At 42.7% G+C, this 12,954-nt stretch overlaps 1 protein-coding gene across 3 annotated transcripts in view; it reads right to left on the minus strand.

Moving 5' to 3' along the window:
* Positions 1–12,954, minus strand: part of ripor3.L (RIPOR family member 3 L homeolog) — a 95,335-nt gene that overhangs the window by 53,986 nt on the left and 28,395 nt on the right. The window contains exon 2 of one of the 3 annotated variants that reach the window (XM_041575755.1): positions 6,339–6,517. The exons of the other annotated variants lie outside the window; for them this stretch is intronic. The gene's annotated coding sequence lies outside the window, so the exon portion shown is untranslated. The remainder of the gene's footprint in view (positions 1–6,338; positions 6,518–12,954) is intronic. 3 annotated transcript variants of the gene reach the window in all.

The raw sequence follows: 12,954 nt of genomic DNA on the forward strand, positions 1-12,954 counted from the left end.
TTATAAGACATGAAAGACTCCGGAACGAGAGCGAGACGCCGCACGCGGTGCCAAATTTTGCGCAAACTGCCCTCTAATATTAAACAAGACAGACGGAGCGCTGCTTGGCCAACCTGCCTGCCTCTCGTTATACTAACCAGATCAGGCAGCAGCTATGTTATATTTCAATCTAAACAGCCTGAAATGAACATTTGTGAGTAGGCAAAGCTTGGGTTCCTGTGACACACTCAACACTGACGATGTCTGCTGCAAATGCACTGACTCAGGCCTCCTTTTCTGTTAGAATTCATGATAATACACTGTGGCTGTGGGATAGCAGGTATAGTAGGGAGAGATGGTGCCTATAGTAACAGTGGGATAATAGTCTCTGGGAAGGGAGGGTGACTGTGGTATAGCAGGTATAGTAGGGAGAGATGGTGCCTATAGTAACAGTGGGATAATAGTCTCTGGGAAGAGAGTGTGACTGTGGGATAGCAGGTATAGTAGGGAGAGATGGTGCTTATAGTAACAGTGGATAATAGTCTCTGGGAAGGGAGTGTGACTGTGGGATAGCAGGTATAGTAGGGAGAGATGGTGTCTATAGTAACAGTGGATAATAGTCTCTGGGAAGGGAGTGTGACTGTGGGATAGCAGGTATAGTAGGGAGAGATGGTGTCTATAGTAACAGTGGATAATAGTCTCTGGGAAGGGAGTGTGACTGTGGGATAGCAGGTATAGTAGGGAGAGATGGTGTCTATAGTAACAGTGGATAATAGTCTCTGGGAAGGGAGTGTGACTGTGAGATAGCAGGTATAGTAGGGAGAGATGGTGCCTATAGTAGCAGTGGGGATAATACTCTCTGGGAAGAGACATTATGTGTCCCCTCCTTCCTATATACAGTTTTTTTACTTAACAGCAAAGGTTGAACCTGAGCATTACAAATCAGAAGAGCTCTGCTTTATGGTGTAGTTGATCTCTGAAGGGGTTAAATTACCCAGTGTGTAGTCGCAATTACAACTGTAGATCATTTTACAAATTTCACATTTCAAGCATCTGTCAGAAAACATTATTGCAACTGTCATAATTCAAAGAATCTGGCTGAGCCCAGAACTCATTTGAGATGACCCAGTTACTTAGTTCGGAGGGTTTCTGGCACAGACCTTAGGTTTTCCATGGAGCACATTGCGCCTATGACCAAACCTTAATGAGAAATATCCCTCCTCTCAGCCTCAGGTACTATAACCTTGCATTTAACGGTTTGTTTTGGCACAGGACAGGCCAGGAGTTCCCCAGTCTGGCAAACCATTTGGTATTTTCCTGATGCAGAATGTGATATTTTGATCTGGCAATGGATAGGCTGACATTCTGGCAAATGATTGGTCAAGCATTGAGAGTATTGCTCAGGTTTCTGAAAGAACGTGGGAGGCTATTAAATCTGCACAGCCAACAGCTACTGCTGAAAATCTAGCACACAAAATTAGGGGGAAACTAGAATGGTAATAGAGCTGCTCCAGCAGAATTCTGCACTGAAACCCATTTCTCAAAAGAGCAAACAGATTTTTTTATATTCAATTTTGAAATCTGACATGGGGCTAGACATATTGTCAATTTCCCCAGCTGCCCCAAGTCATGTGACTTGTGCTCTGATAAGCTTCAATAACTCTTTACTGCTGTACTGCAAGTTGGAGTGATATCACCCCCTCCCTTTCTCCCCCCAGCAGCCAAACAAAAGAACAATGGGAAGGTAACCAGATAACAGCTCCATAGCACAAGATAACAGCTGCCTGGTAGATCTAAGAACAACACTCAATAGTAAAAACCCATGTCCCACTGAGACACATTCAGTTACATTGAGAACGAAAAACAGCAGCCTGCCAGAAAGCATTTCTCTCCTAAAGTGCAGGCACAAGTCACATGACCAGGGGCAGCTGGGAAATTGACAATATGTCCGCCATGTTGGTTACATTATAATCCGATCGTTGGGCCCTAGGGCCCATGATTGGATCAGCCTATCACGCACCTCAATGCGGGAGAGATCCGCTCATTACGGCCACCTTTAGATTTAAAAAAAATTGTAAAAAATATAAAAATGTTAAGTAATTGTAAAAAAGGTCTTTATTTCTGGTGAACAATCTGAAAACAATTGAACTGGGAAAAAAAGTGTTTGGAAGGTGAAAAACCTAGGGTTGCCACTTTTCCATACGGCTGAGACCGGGCAAGGGGCGGGCCGTGATGTCAGTGGGTGGGGCCATGACATAGATGGGTGAGGTTGTGACATCAGGCGCCGTGTCAATCAAGTGAATCCTGCCTGGTTATCCTTATTTGGAAAACCGGGCAGGAAGTTTTGACCCGGGCAGCCCTACAAAATACCGGGCTGTCTGGGTCAAAACCAGAGAGGTGGCAACCCTAGAACAACCCCTTTAAAGGAGAAGGAAAGGTTAAAACTAAGTAAACTTCATCAGAAAGGTCTATACAAATACACCAGTAAACCCTCAAAGTAATGCTGCTCTCAGTCCTCTGTCAAAAGAAACACTTCTTTCCTTCTATTGTGTACACATGGGCTTCTGTATCAGACTTCCTGTTTTCATCTTAAACCTCCAGGGCTTGGGCTTGAGCATGCTCAGTTTGCTCCTCTCCCCCTCCCTCCTCCCCTCCCTGCTGTAATCTGAGCTCAGAGCTGTAAGTGAGCAGGGAGAGACTCAGGCAGGAAGTGATGTCACACCAAGCTAATACTACAGCTGCTATCCTAAACAAACAGAGAGCTTCTAGAGCTGTTAACTCAGGTACGGTAAAGCATTCTACAGAATAAATATAGTGTTATAGCTTGCACTATTGTGGCTAATCTATTGGCAATAAAATGCCTCTGTAGCTTTCCTTCTCCTTTAACATAACAAGATAGTGGTTGCAAGATTTGCATAAAGCAAAATATACAAAAATGGATATAGCACACCTATAAAACAGCAGGAAACACACGGCCACTGTCATGCACAGGTAGGGGACCTGTTATCCAGAATGCTCAGGACCTGGGGTTTACCGGATAAGGTATATTTGCATTATTTGGATCTTCATACCTGAAATCTACTAGAGAATCATGTAAACATTAAATAAACCCAATAGGCTGGTTTTGCCTCCAATAAGGATTAATTATATCTTAGTTGGGATCAAGTACAAGCGACTGTTTTATGATTACACAGAAAAATGAAATTCATTTTAAAAAATTTGGATTATTTGGATAAAATGAAGTCGGCCTTTCCGTAATTTGGAGCTTTCAGGATAACGGGATTCCAGATACACCTGTACACACAAGGCCACCAGCAGTTATTAACTCTATATCCCTGGAAAACAATATTACAGGGTGTTTATAGGCCAGGAGCAGAGATTATGAGGTAAAATACATGAGAGGTCAGTAAATAACAGACAAGCCCTTGCATTGTGAGGAGAAACTCATTCAAGCTGCGCAGTTACCTCATGAAGCGGCCATCTTGGGATGCACCATGTGCTCTGCAGGGCTTCACTAGAAACCTCAGCTAACCTGCACATTACTGCACACAGATACAATGTGTTGAGGAGGAGAAGTGTACTTTGAGAACAGAAGCGAACACTTCTTGTTTTTTTAATGGACAGAACATTGACACAGCTCTTACCTCTCCCATAGCTCTCAATGCACTGGGGAGGGACCAGACCATTTGGTAGTATTCACTAGGGGGGTTTAGGGAGAGCCCATTAAAGAGATCCAGTCTGGTAAATATTCTCCACTGATTTAGTCTACGATATCAAACAAAGAGGTTTAACTTCTGTCAGAAATCGCTTATAACCTGGTTTGGTCCTGATAAACAGTAACATGAACAGGTTTACCTCATGGGAAGCATGTTGGTACAGCCCAAAGATTTTCCTATAAAGCGGAGGCTCAACTTTAAATTCAGTTTTAATCTTTTATAGAATGGCTAATTCTAAGCAACCTTTCAATTGACCTTTCTTTTTTTATAGTTGTTTATTTACCTTCAACTTCTGACTCTTTCCAGCTTTCAAATGGGGGTCACTGACCCCATCTAAAAACAAATGCTCCATAAGGCTACACAGGTTATTGCTACTTTTTATTACTCATCTTTCAATTCAGGCCTCTCCTATTCATATTCCAGTCTCTTAATCAAATCAACGTTGGTTGCTAGGGTAATTTGGAGCCTAGCAACCAGATGGCTGAAATTGCAAACTGGAGAGCTGCTGAATAAAAAGCTAAATAACTCAAAAACCACAAATAATAAAAAATGAAAACCAATTGCAATGTGTCTCAGGATATCACTCTCTACATCTACTAACAGTTAATTTACAGGTTTAAAGTGTTACACTCTCACTGTAAAAATCTCTCCTTAAACATTAAGATCAACTGAATATTCTAGATCAGACCTTAACAGTGTAAAGGTGAATAATCACTCTCTCATGCCACAAATCTATGACTTTTAATACAGAATAATATTTCCTGGCCCTTTGAAACTGCACTTTCTATGTATCGGATGGTTGCCGCTAGTGAAGCGCGAGTCACGAAAAACTCTGACCAGCAAAACCTTAAGGGTAAGGACAGACGTGGCTTTTTGCAGCGTTTTTAAAAAAAAACAGTCGGGCGTAAATACGCATAAACTGCACTGACACTGAAACTAATGGAAAACGCAATTCACACAGGGCGCTTGCAAGCTGAAATCCGCCACAGGACGCCAGTATTGGCGTTTTTTTAGCAGAAACACCAATACGTCAAGAAACTACCAAATTAATAGACTCTATGGGATCTGCACGTTTGAAACCACACTTTACGTAAATACGCAGCGTATTTTAAATATGGCGTCCAAATTCAATGAGAACAATGAGAAGTGCATGTTGGGAAAAGAATCCTATGTGCTGAAAAACACATGTTGACGGTCGCATGTGGTTTCAGTAGCGTATTTACGCCTGGCTAAGTAAAAACGCCACGTCTGGCCTTGCCCTTACCTGCAACTCACTCTAACCAGCAAAAATTTTCCCATGTTCTCAACATTTTGGAAACAGAAAGAGGGACGAAAGGATTTACCCATTTTGTGACCACACCCCCTAATTACCATGTCCATTTTGCAAAATTTGGCAAGTTATGAAAGTTTGAACACATTTCTGTGTTTTTTTATCTGTAATTACAGTTTAGCTAATGAAGGTGTATTGCCCTCTAGGGCAGAGACAGACGAGAAGAATCAGGGAGATATTGTCGCCCAGCTAAAAACGGCTCTTCTTCGGGCGACTAATCTCCCCGAACTGCCTTCCCGCTGGCTTAAATCAAAATCACCGGCCGGATGGCACTCGGAGTGCTTCGTTTTCCGAAATCGCCTGAAGTTTACTCGTGTTGCAACTTTGGGCGACTTCGGAAAACGAAGCGTTCAAAGCCAGCGGAGGCCAATTCGGGGAGATTAGTCGTCTGAAGAAGAGGCGCCTAAATATCCCAGAATCTCCACGTGTGTCTGCCCTCATGCAACTTTGGGCAACTTCAGAAAAGGAAGCGCTTAGAGTGCCATCCCGCCGGCGATTTAGATTCTAGCCGGCGGCGAGGCAGTTCGGGGAGATTAGTCGCCCGAAGAAGAGGCGATTTGTCGCCAGGCAACTGAATCTCCCTGAATCTTCTCGTCTCTCTCTGCCCTTAAGCTGTGAGTCTTCGTTCTTATCTTATCTAAAACTGTTACAAAAGTATCTTAAGTCTATATTCTGGGCCTTATGCTGGTTGAACTGTCAAAAGCGGGACTGCGGGAATTGGCCATTCTATAACATACTAAAAGTTAACGTAAAGGTGAACCACCCCCTTAATACCCAGCATGTGGGATACGGAGATGGGCCTTTATTAGCCATGCCCCATATTATACTTAGCTCAAACATTATTTAATTCACTGCCAATTTAGTTGTTATTAAAGAAAAAGGAAAGGTTAAAACTAAGTAAGCCTTATCAGAAAGGTCCACCTAAAAATACCAGTAAACCCTCAAAGTAATGCTACTCTGAGTCCTCAGTCAAAACAAACACAGCATTTCTTTCCTTCTATTGTGTACTCGTGGGCTTCTGTATCAGACTTCCTGTTTTCAGCTTAAACCTCCAGGGCTTGGGCTTGAGCATGCTCAGTTTGCTCCTCTCTCCCTCCTCACCCTTCTCTGCTGTAATCTGAGCCCAGAGCTATAAGTGAGCAGGGAAAGACTCAGGCAGGAAGTGATGTCACACCAAGCTAATATGGCAGCTGCTATCCCAAACAAACAGAGAGCTTCTAAAGCTTTTTATTCAGGTATGGTAAAACTTTCTACAGAATAAATATAGCATTCTAGCTTGCGCTATTGCATCTAATCTATTGGCAATAAAATACCTCCGTAGCTTTCCTTCTCCTTTAAAGGATGAGCAAATATAAATCAGATTCTCTGCTTCAAGATTTGTATGTGTCTCTATGGCACAGCGTTGAATTGTCCTGCCATAAGTGCAGCACTGGCGTCAGATAAAGTCTGAAGAGTTTTGTTTGTTTCTCTGTGGGTGGGAGGGATAAGGACCCTAAACACAAGCAAATGAGGATTTTTTTTTTAAAAGAAAGTATACAGCTGTCAAAACAGGCATTTCATTAAAAAAGAGACCCATATAAAACAGGAAACTCCAATAATCCACTAAAGGCTACATTTAAAAGCAAAATCGAATGTAATAAAGTAAACATGCCCCCCTTTTTATAAGTTATGGGCAACAAACCTAAAGAGGTTACAATAATTCAAATATAATTACAAACACGCACAGGGAAAAAAGAACTATAACATGTTACAGCATCTGGGGCACGGGGTGGGGGGTGAACTGCTGGTGAAACGCTGGAATTTGTCATCGAAGATCTAGAGCGACAAACATTGCCCAAGACTGAATTAGATCAATCAAGGAACTTGCCACACAACTAGCTTTTTATTACTAATAATAGTATTATTCATTTATATATCATTTCTATACATTGTATTCTATACAGATAATGCTGCATTCTTATCAGTCACTGTACCTGTGGAGTTTACAATCTAAGGTCCCTGTCACATTCACACAAACTAGGGCCAATTTTATCAGCAGCCAATTAACCTGGCACATATCCGGATACTCACTGTAAGAAACAGTCCTGCCCTGCTTTATTGCCAAAATTCTAGCTATCTGTGTAACAGAACATTCTGTCCCAGTGACTGCACAGATCCTATCTGATTCCCACTTTAAGCAATAGTCCTGCCCTGCTTTATGGCTGAGATTCTAGCTATCTGTATAACAGAGCATTCTGTCCCAGTGGCTGCACAGATCCTATCTGATCCCCATTGTAAGCAGCAGTCCTGTCCTGCTTTATGGCAGCTGAGATTCTAGCTATCTGTAAAACAGAGCATTCTGTCCCAGTGGCTGCACAGATCCTATCTGATCCCCATTGAAAGCAGCAGTCCTGTCCTGCTTTATGGCTGAGATTCTAGCCATCTGTATAACAGAACATTCTGTCCCAGTGACTGCACAGATCCTATCTGATCCCCATTGTAAGCAGCAGTCCTGTCCTGCTTTATGGCAGCTGAGATTCTCGCTATCTGTATAACAGAACATTCTGTCCCAGTGGCTGCACAGATCCTATCTGATCCCCAGTGTAAGCAACAGTCCTGTCCTGCTTTATGGCTGAGATTCTAGCTATCTGTATAACAGAGCATTCTGTCCCAGTGGCTGCACAGATCCTATCTGATCCCCAGTGTAAGCAGCAGTCCTGTCCTGCTTTATGGCTGAGATTCTAGCTATCTGTATAACAGAACATTCTGTCCCAGTGACTGCGCAGATCCTATCTGATCCCCATTGTAAGCAGCCAGGGGCGCGCCGCCAATGAGGCGAGCTGAGACGCTCGCCTCAGGCGGCAACGCCGAAGCGGTTTCCAGAGCCGGCAAAAAGCCGCTCCTGCACCTTTAAGAGCCGAATTTCCGGTTTTTAAACCGGAAATTCGGCTTTACTAATGCGAGAGAGCGCAATTGCGCTCTCCGCATTAGTGTTCCTGCCTCCCCTCCCGACAAGTAAGTCGACGAGGGGGGCGGCATTGCAGGAGCCGCCTCAGGCGGCGCTTAGGTCCGAAGCGGCGCTGTAAGCAGCAGTCCTGTCCTGCTTTATGGCAGCTGAGATTCTAGCTATCTGTATAACAGAACATTCTGTCCCAGTGGCTGCACAGATCCTAACTGATCCCCAGTGTAAGCAACAGTCCTGTCCTGCTTTATGGCTGAGATTCTAGCTATCTGTATAACAGAACATTCTGTCCCAGTGGCTGCACAGATCCTATCTGATCCCCAGTGTAAGCAGCAGTCCTGTCCTGCTTTATGGCTGAGATTCTAGCTATCTGTATAACAGAGCATTCTGTCCCAGTGGCTGCACAGATTCTATCTGATCCCTATTGTAAGCAGCAGCCCTTAAACAACATTAATCAGCAGAGCAAAAAGGAAACAGCTTTATATATTTGTTATGAATAGTTCACATATTAAGTAAAAGAGAATACAATGGAGGAGTACATAGGAAAATAAAAATAGGAATATTTAGAGAATATATTAGGAATAAAAGAGAATATATGGTATCCCTGTAGCAGCTGTAACTCAGACAAAGTCACCACCCTAATTAGCGCTCTGAGGATCTGACAGCAGAACACATTGGGGACGGGACGTACGTACCAGTACAGTATGAAGCCGGCTCCACATTCCAATGTTTCAGCACACAGAACGCTTTGATAAAGCAACACAAGGTTCCAGCCCATTTTTATTGCTCTTTTCGGAGATATCCAACAGTAACAGTTTTCTTAAATTCCTGAGGTTCCCATGATTCTTCTCCCCTATCATATATTGTTTGTCTATGGAGTTCAACCCAGAGGCCAAAGGCACCCCCACCCACCTCGTGACAGTGCACCCGAGATCACGCACAGAAGTTTATTTATTATAATAGAGAAGACACAGATTACCCAAAATGCTGTTAACACTTCAACTGACAGTGTGTGGCGTCATGTTTTTAAGAGCTTTTTCTTTGAGCAACTTCTGCCGGAACTTACCTACAAAGGTCTGAAGCAGTGTAAAATGACTGTGGAAAATCTGGTGTTCACATGGTGTAAAATAAAACAAACCTTGATAAATTCGCCATTCATTGTACACAGCTTTTTACAGTTTTTACCGGCAAACGTAGTTTTACCCAGCATAATAAATAGGCCCCTTAATGTATGGATGTCAACATTATGGTATTCTTGGGGGATACTGGAAACTGCAGTCTCCAAATCCCTTAACCAAGACAGCATTTGGAACCATATTTGTGGTTCAGTGTAATGTACCCCTCATCTTCCCCACTGTCTGGGTAGGGTCCTGTGTCCATCTGTGGTTGCTCAATCTGTATGTACCACTCACATTCCCTTCCCCTCTGTCTGGACAGGGTCCATCCGTGGTTCCTCATTCTATACGTACCACTCACATTCCCCTTTGTCTGGGCAGGGTTCATCTGTTGTTACTCACTTTGAATGTACCACTCACTTTCCCCTCTGTCTGGGAAGGGTCCACCTGTGGTTCCTTAATTTATATGTACCACTCACATTCCCCTTTGTCTGGGCAGGGTCCATCTGTGGTTCCTCATTCTGTACGTACCACTCACCTTCCCCTCTGTCTGGGCAGGGTCCATCTGTGGTTCCTCACTCTGTATGTACCACTTACCTTCCATCTGTTTTGGCAGGGTCCATCTGTGGTTCCTCATTCTGTATGTACCACTCACCTTCCCCTCTGTCTCGGCAGGGTCCATCTGTGGTTCCTCATTCTGTATGTACCACTCACCTTCCCCTCTGTCTGGTCAGGGTCCACCTGTGGTTCCTTATTCTATATGTACCACTCACCTTCCATCTGTTTGGGCAGGGTCCATCTGTGGTTCCTTATTCTGTATGTACCACTCACCTTCTCCTCTATCTGGGCAGGGTCCATCTGTGGTTCCTCATTCTGTATGTACCACTCACCTTCCCCTCTATCTGGACAGGGTCCATCTATGGTTCCTTATTCTGTATGTACCACTCACCTTCTCCTCTGTCTAAGCAGGGTCCTCACTTTGAGAGTCTATGACACCTTCAATCCTCACTACAAACCAATGGGTTAAACTGAAGTAGAATAGAGCCTGAGTAACCCAAAAGGTCTGTAGAATCTCAAGCTCAAACATTAATCGTTCACACATTCTGGGCTGCGGCGAATCATATGGTACCGCAGAGACTAATCAAGTCAAACTATAAAAACCCTTTGAAAACAAAAAGTGAGTCTGAGACTAAAAAACACGTGTTCCTGATTCTTCTATTCACAACGAGCACTTTCAAAGTCATCCAAGTTCCGTCAGACAGTCCAAGGATTCTGTGTTAACAATACGTTCTTCCTTCCCTATGAACTGAGGTTTGACACTTCGCTTGGGTCAGCGTTATTGCTGTTGGCCCCTGAGGGATCTCCTGAGGTGCTGGCTCTCAGCGAGTCCAACGCCATTAAACTGCTGCTATACACCATTTTGCACCTCGTTAAAGAATAGATTTAAAAATTGGGTCATGTTCCTCGGATAGAATTAGGTAGTGGGGATGTGGGTTTGAATTCATGCTTTCAACAAAGTGGGTCAACAAAGTTCTGGGTGAAAATAGAGGGTTAATAAAGTGCAGACGCTAAACCGCCCCCAGCTTATAAATATGAATTGTCTACTACAGTAGGCTGTACTTCCCCTTTAACTGTCTCTCTCCAGAATAATTGCAGCTGGTGACCTTACTGCTCAGTCCTGTGCCCAACAGCAGAGGATTCCCATGGGAGAGAAGGTCAGTGCACTTATTGTAGGGTTAGTGGGGGCAACAATGTACAGAATGTGCAGATCCCAGAAGCTCAGCGCCGGCTCATGCTATATAAAGATATTAACCCATTCATATAACATCGGGTTCCCTTATTAACACATACTAGGTGTGCCTATATAAAAGCTAACATTTGAAAATTAAAAAAATGGGACATTTTTGTCCACTCTGCTTATCTGACCCTGTTACACCCAAATAATCCTTCTCTGCTCTAAAAGGGGTTGTTCACCTTTAAAGGGATACGGTCATGTTTTTTTCCAAAACACATCAGTTAATAGTGCTGCTCCAGCAGAATTCTGCACGGAAATCCATTTCTCAAAAGAGCAAACAGATTTTTTTATATTTAATTTTGAAATCTAACATGGGGCTAGACATATTGTCAGTTTCCCAGCTGCCCCAGCAGAAAATGAGCTTCCCTGGCTGTAATATAAGCTGATGCTACAGGGCTGATTATTAAATTCTGATGCTAATTGCACTGGTTTCTGTGCTGCCATGTAGTAATTATCTGTATTAATTACTAATCAGCCTTATATTGTGACATGTCTATTCTACGTGTACTGTAAATTGTGAGTGGGTCCCTAAGCTCAGTAAGTGACAGCAGCACAGAGCATGTGCAGTGAATCAGCAGAAAAGAAGATGGGGAGCTACTGGGGCATCTTTGGAGACACAGATCTTTACTGCTAAAGGGCTGTGGTTGCCTTGGGCTGGTACAGAAGCACAAAACATAATGTACAACATTTCTAGCTACTTCTTTAGTTAAGCTTTAGTTCTCCTTTAAAGGGGAAATATGATTCACTTTGCTATAGAGATGCATCAAATCCACTATTTTGGATTTGGCCAAACCCCCGAATCCTTTGCGAAAGATTCTGCCGAATACCGAACCAAATCCTAATTTGCATATGCGAATTAGGGGTGGGAAGCGGAACATTTTTTTTTACGTTTCCATTCGAATTCGATTCGAGTTTTCAGTTCGATTTAATTGATCCAAGTTTTAAAAATTATTTTTTTTAAATACATTTCGAGTTTAAAAACTCACATGAATTTGAAATTCGATAAATGTGCCTCCCCTTGTGTCAGTAGCCAGAAACACTTCATCTAAGGGGCCCCGCCAAAATGATTCCAATTGGGCCCCACATTTGATAGGACCAGCCCTGCTTGTGGGGGGGCTACAAAGCGAGAGTAAGGATCCACGTATTCCCCTACTAATGAATAGGTCCCCTTACCCCCATGGTTCATGGGACCTGTGGCCAACAGGGAGTTTCAGGGATCCCACGTTGCACCTCTGCAGAGCAGTCTGTATAATATAAGGATGCTATACAGTAGGATTCGGATTCAGCCTAATCCAAGTGCCTGGCCGAACTGAATCTGAATAAAACAATCTTCCATTACACAAACAAGAAATTCAAACATTATTGAAGCATGAGCTGTGTGTGCAGTTCTCTTCCCCCCTTGTTTCCCTAATTTACATATGCAAATTAGGGTTCGGTTCAGTATTTGACCAAATCTTTCACAAAGGCTTCAGCAGAATCCTAAAATAGCGGATTTGGTTTATTCCTAAAGGATGCAAATGAAAACTGTAAGATATGACCTGGATAAAGGGATATAGCACATCAGGCTCCAGAACAGAAAACTATGGGGCAGATTTATCAAGGGTCAAATTTTTTTAAACCCCCATCATCTCGAAATTCAAATAAAAAAAGACCAAGTGAAATTTATTAAAAAAAATCTAATTCATAGTCCGCCAATGACTCAAAATAGGTTCTAGGAGGTCCCCCATAGGCTAAAACAGCAATTTAGCAGGTTTTAGATGGCGAATAGTCGAAGTCGAATTTTTAAACAGACAGTACATAATAAATTTTGATATTCGAATTTTCAACTATTTTTCAAATTCATTTAGAATTTGGACTATTCCCTAGTTGAAGTACACTAACAGATTTATCAAAAGTCAAGGTGAACTTTCGAATGAAAAAAACTCGAATTTTGAGCTATTTTTTGTGTACTTCCACTAGGGAATGGTCCAAATTCGAATTTGCAAAAAATTTGAATACCGAAATTTATCATGTACTGTCTCTTTAAAAATTTGACTTCGAGCATTCACCATCTAAAACCTTCCGAATTGCAGTTTTAG

This window comes from Xenopus laevis, chromosome 9_10L (genome assembly GCF_017654675.1).
Source record: "Xenopus laevis strain J_2021 chromosome 9_10L, Xenopus_laevis_v10.1, whole genome shotgun sequence".
NCBI classification, from domain to species: Eukaryota; Metazoa; Chordata; class Amphibia; order Anura; family Pipidae; genus Xenopus; species Xenopus laevis.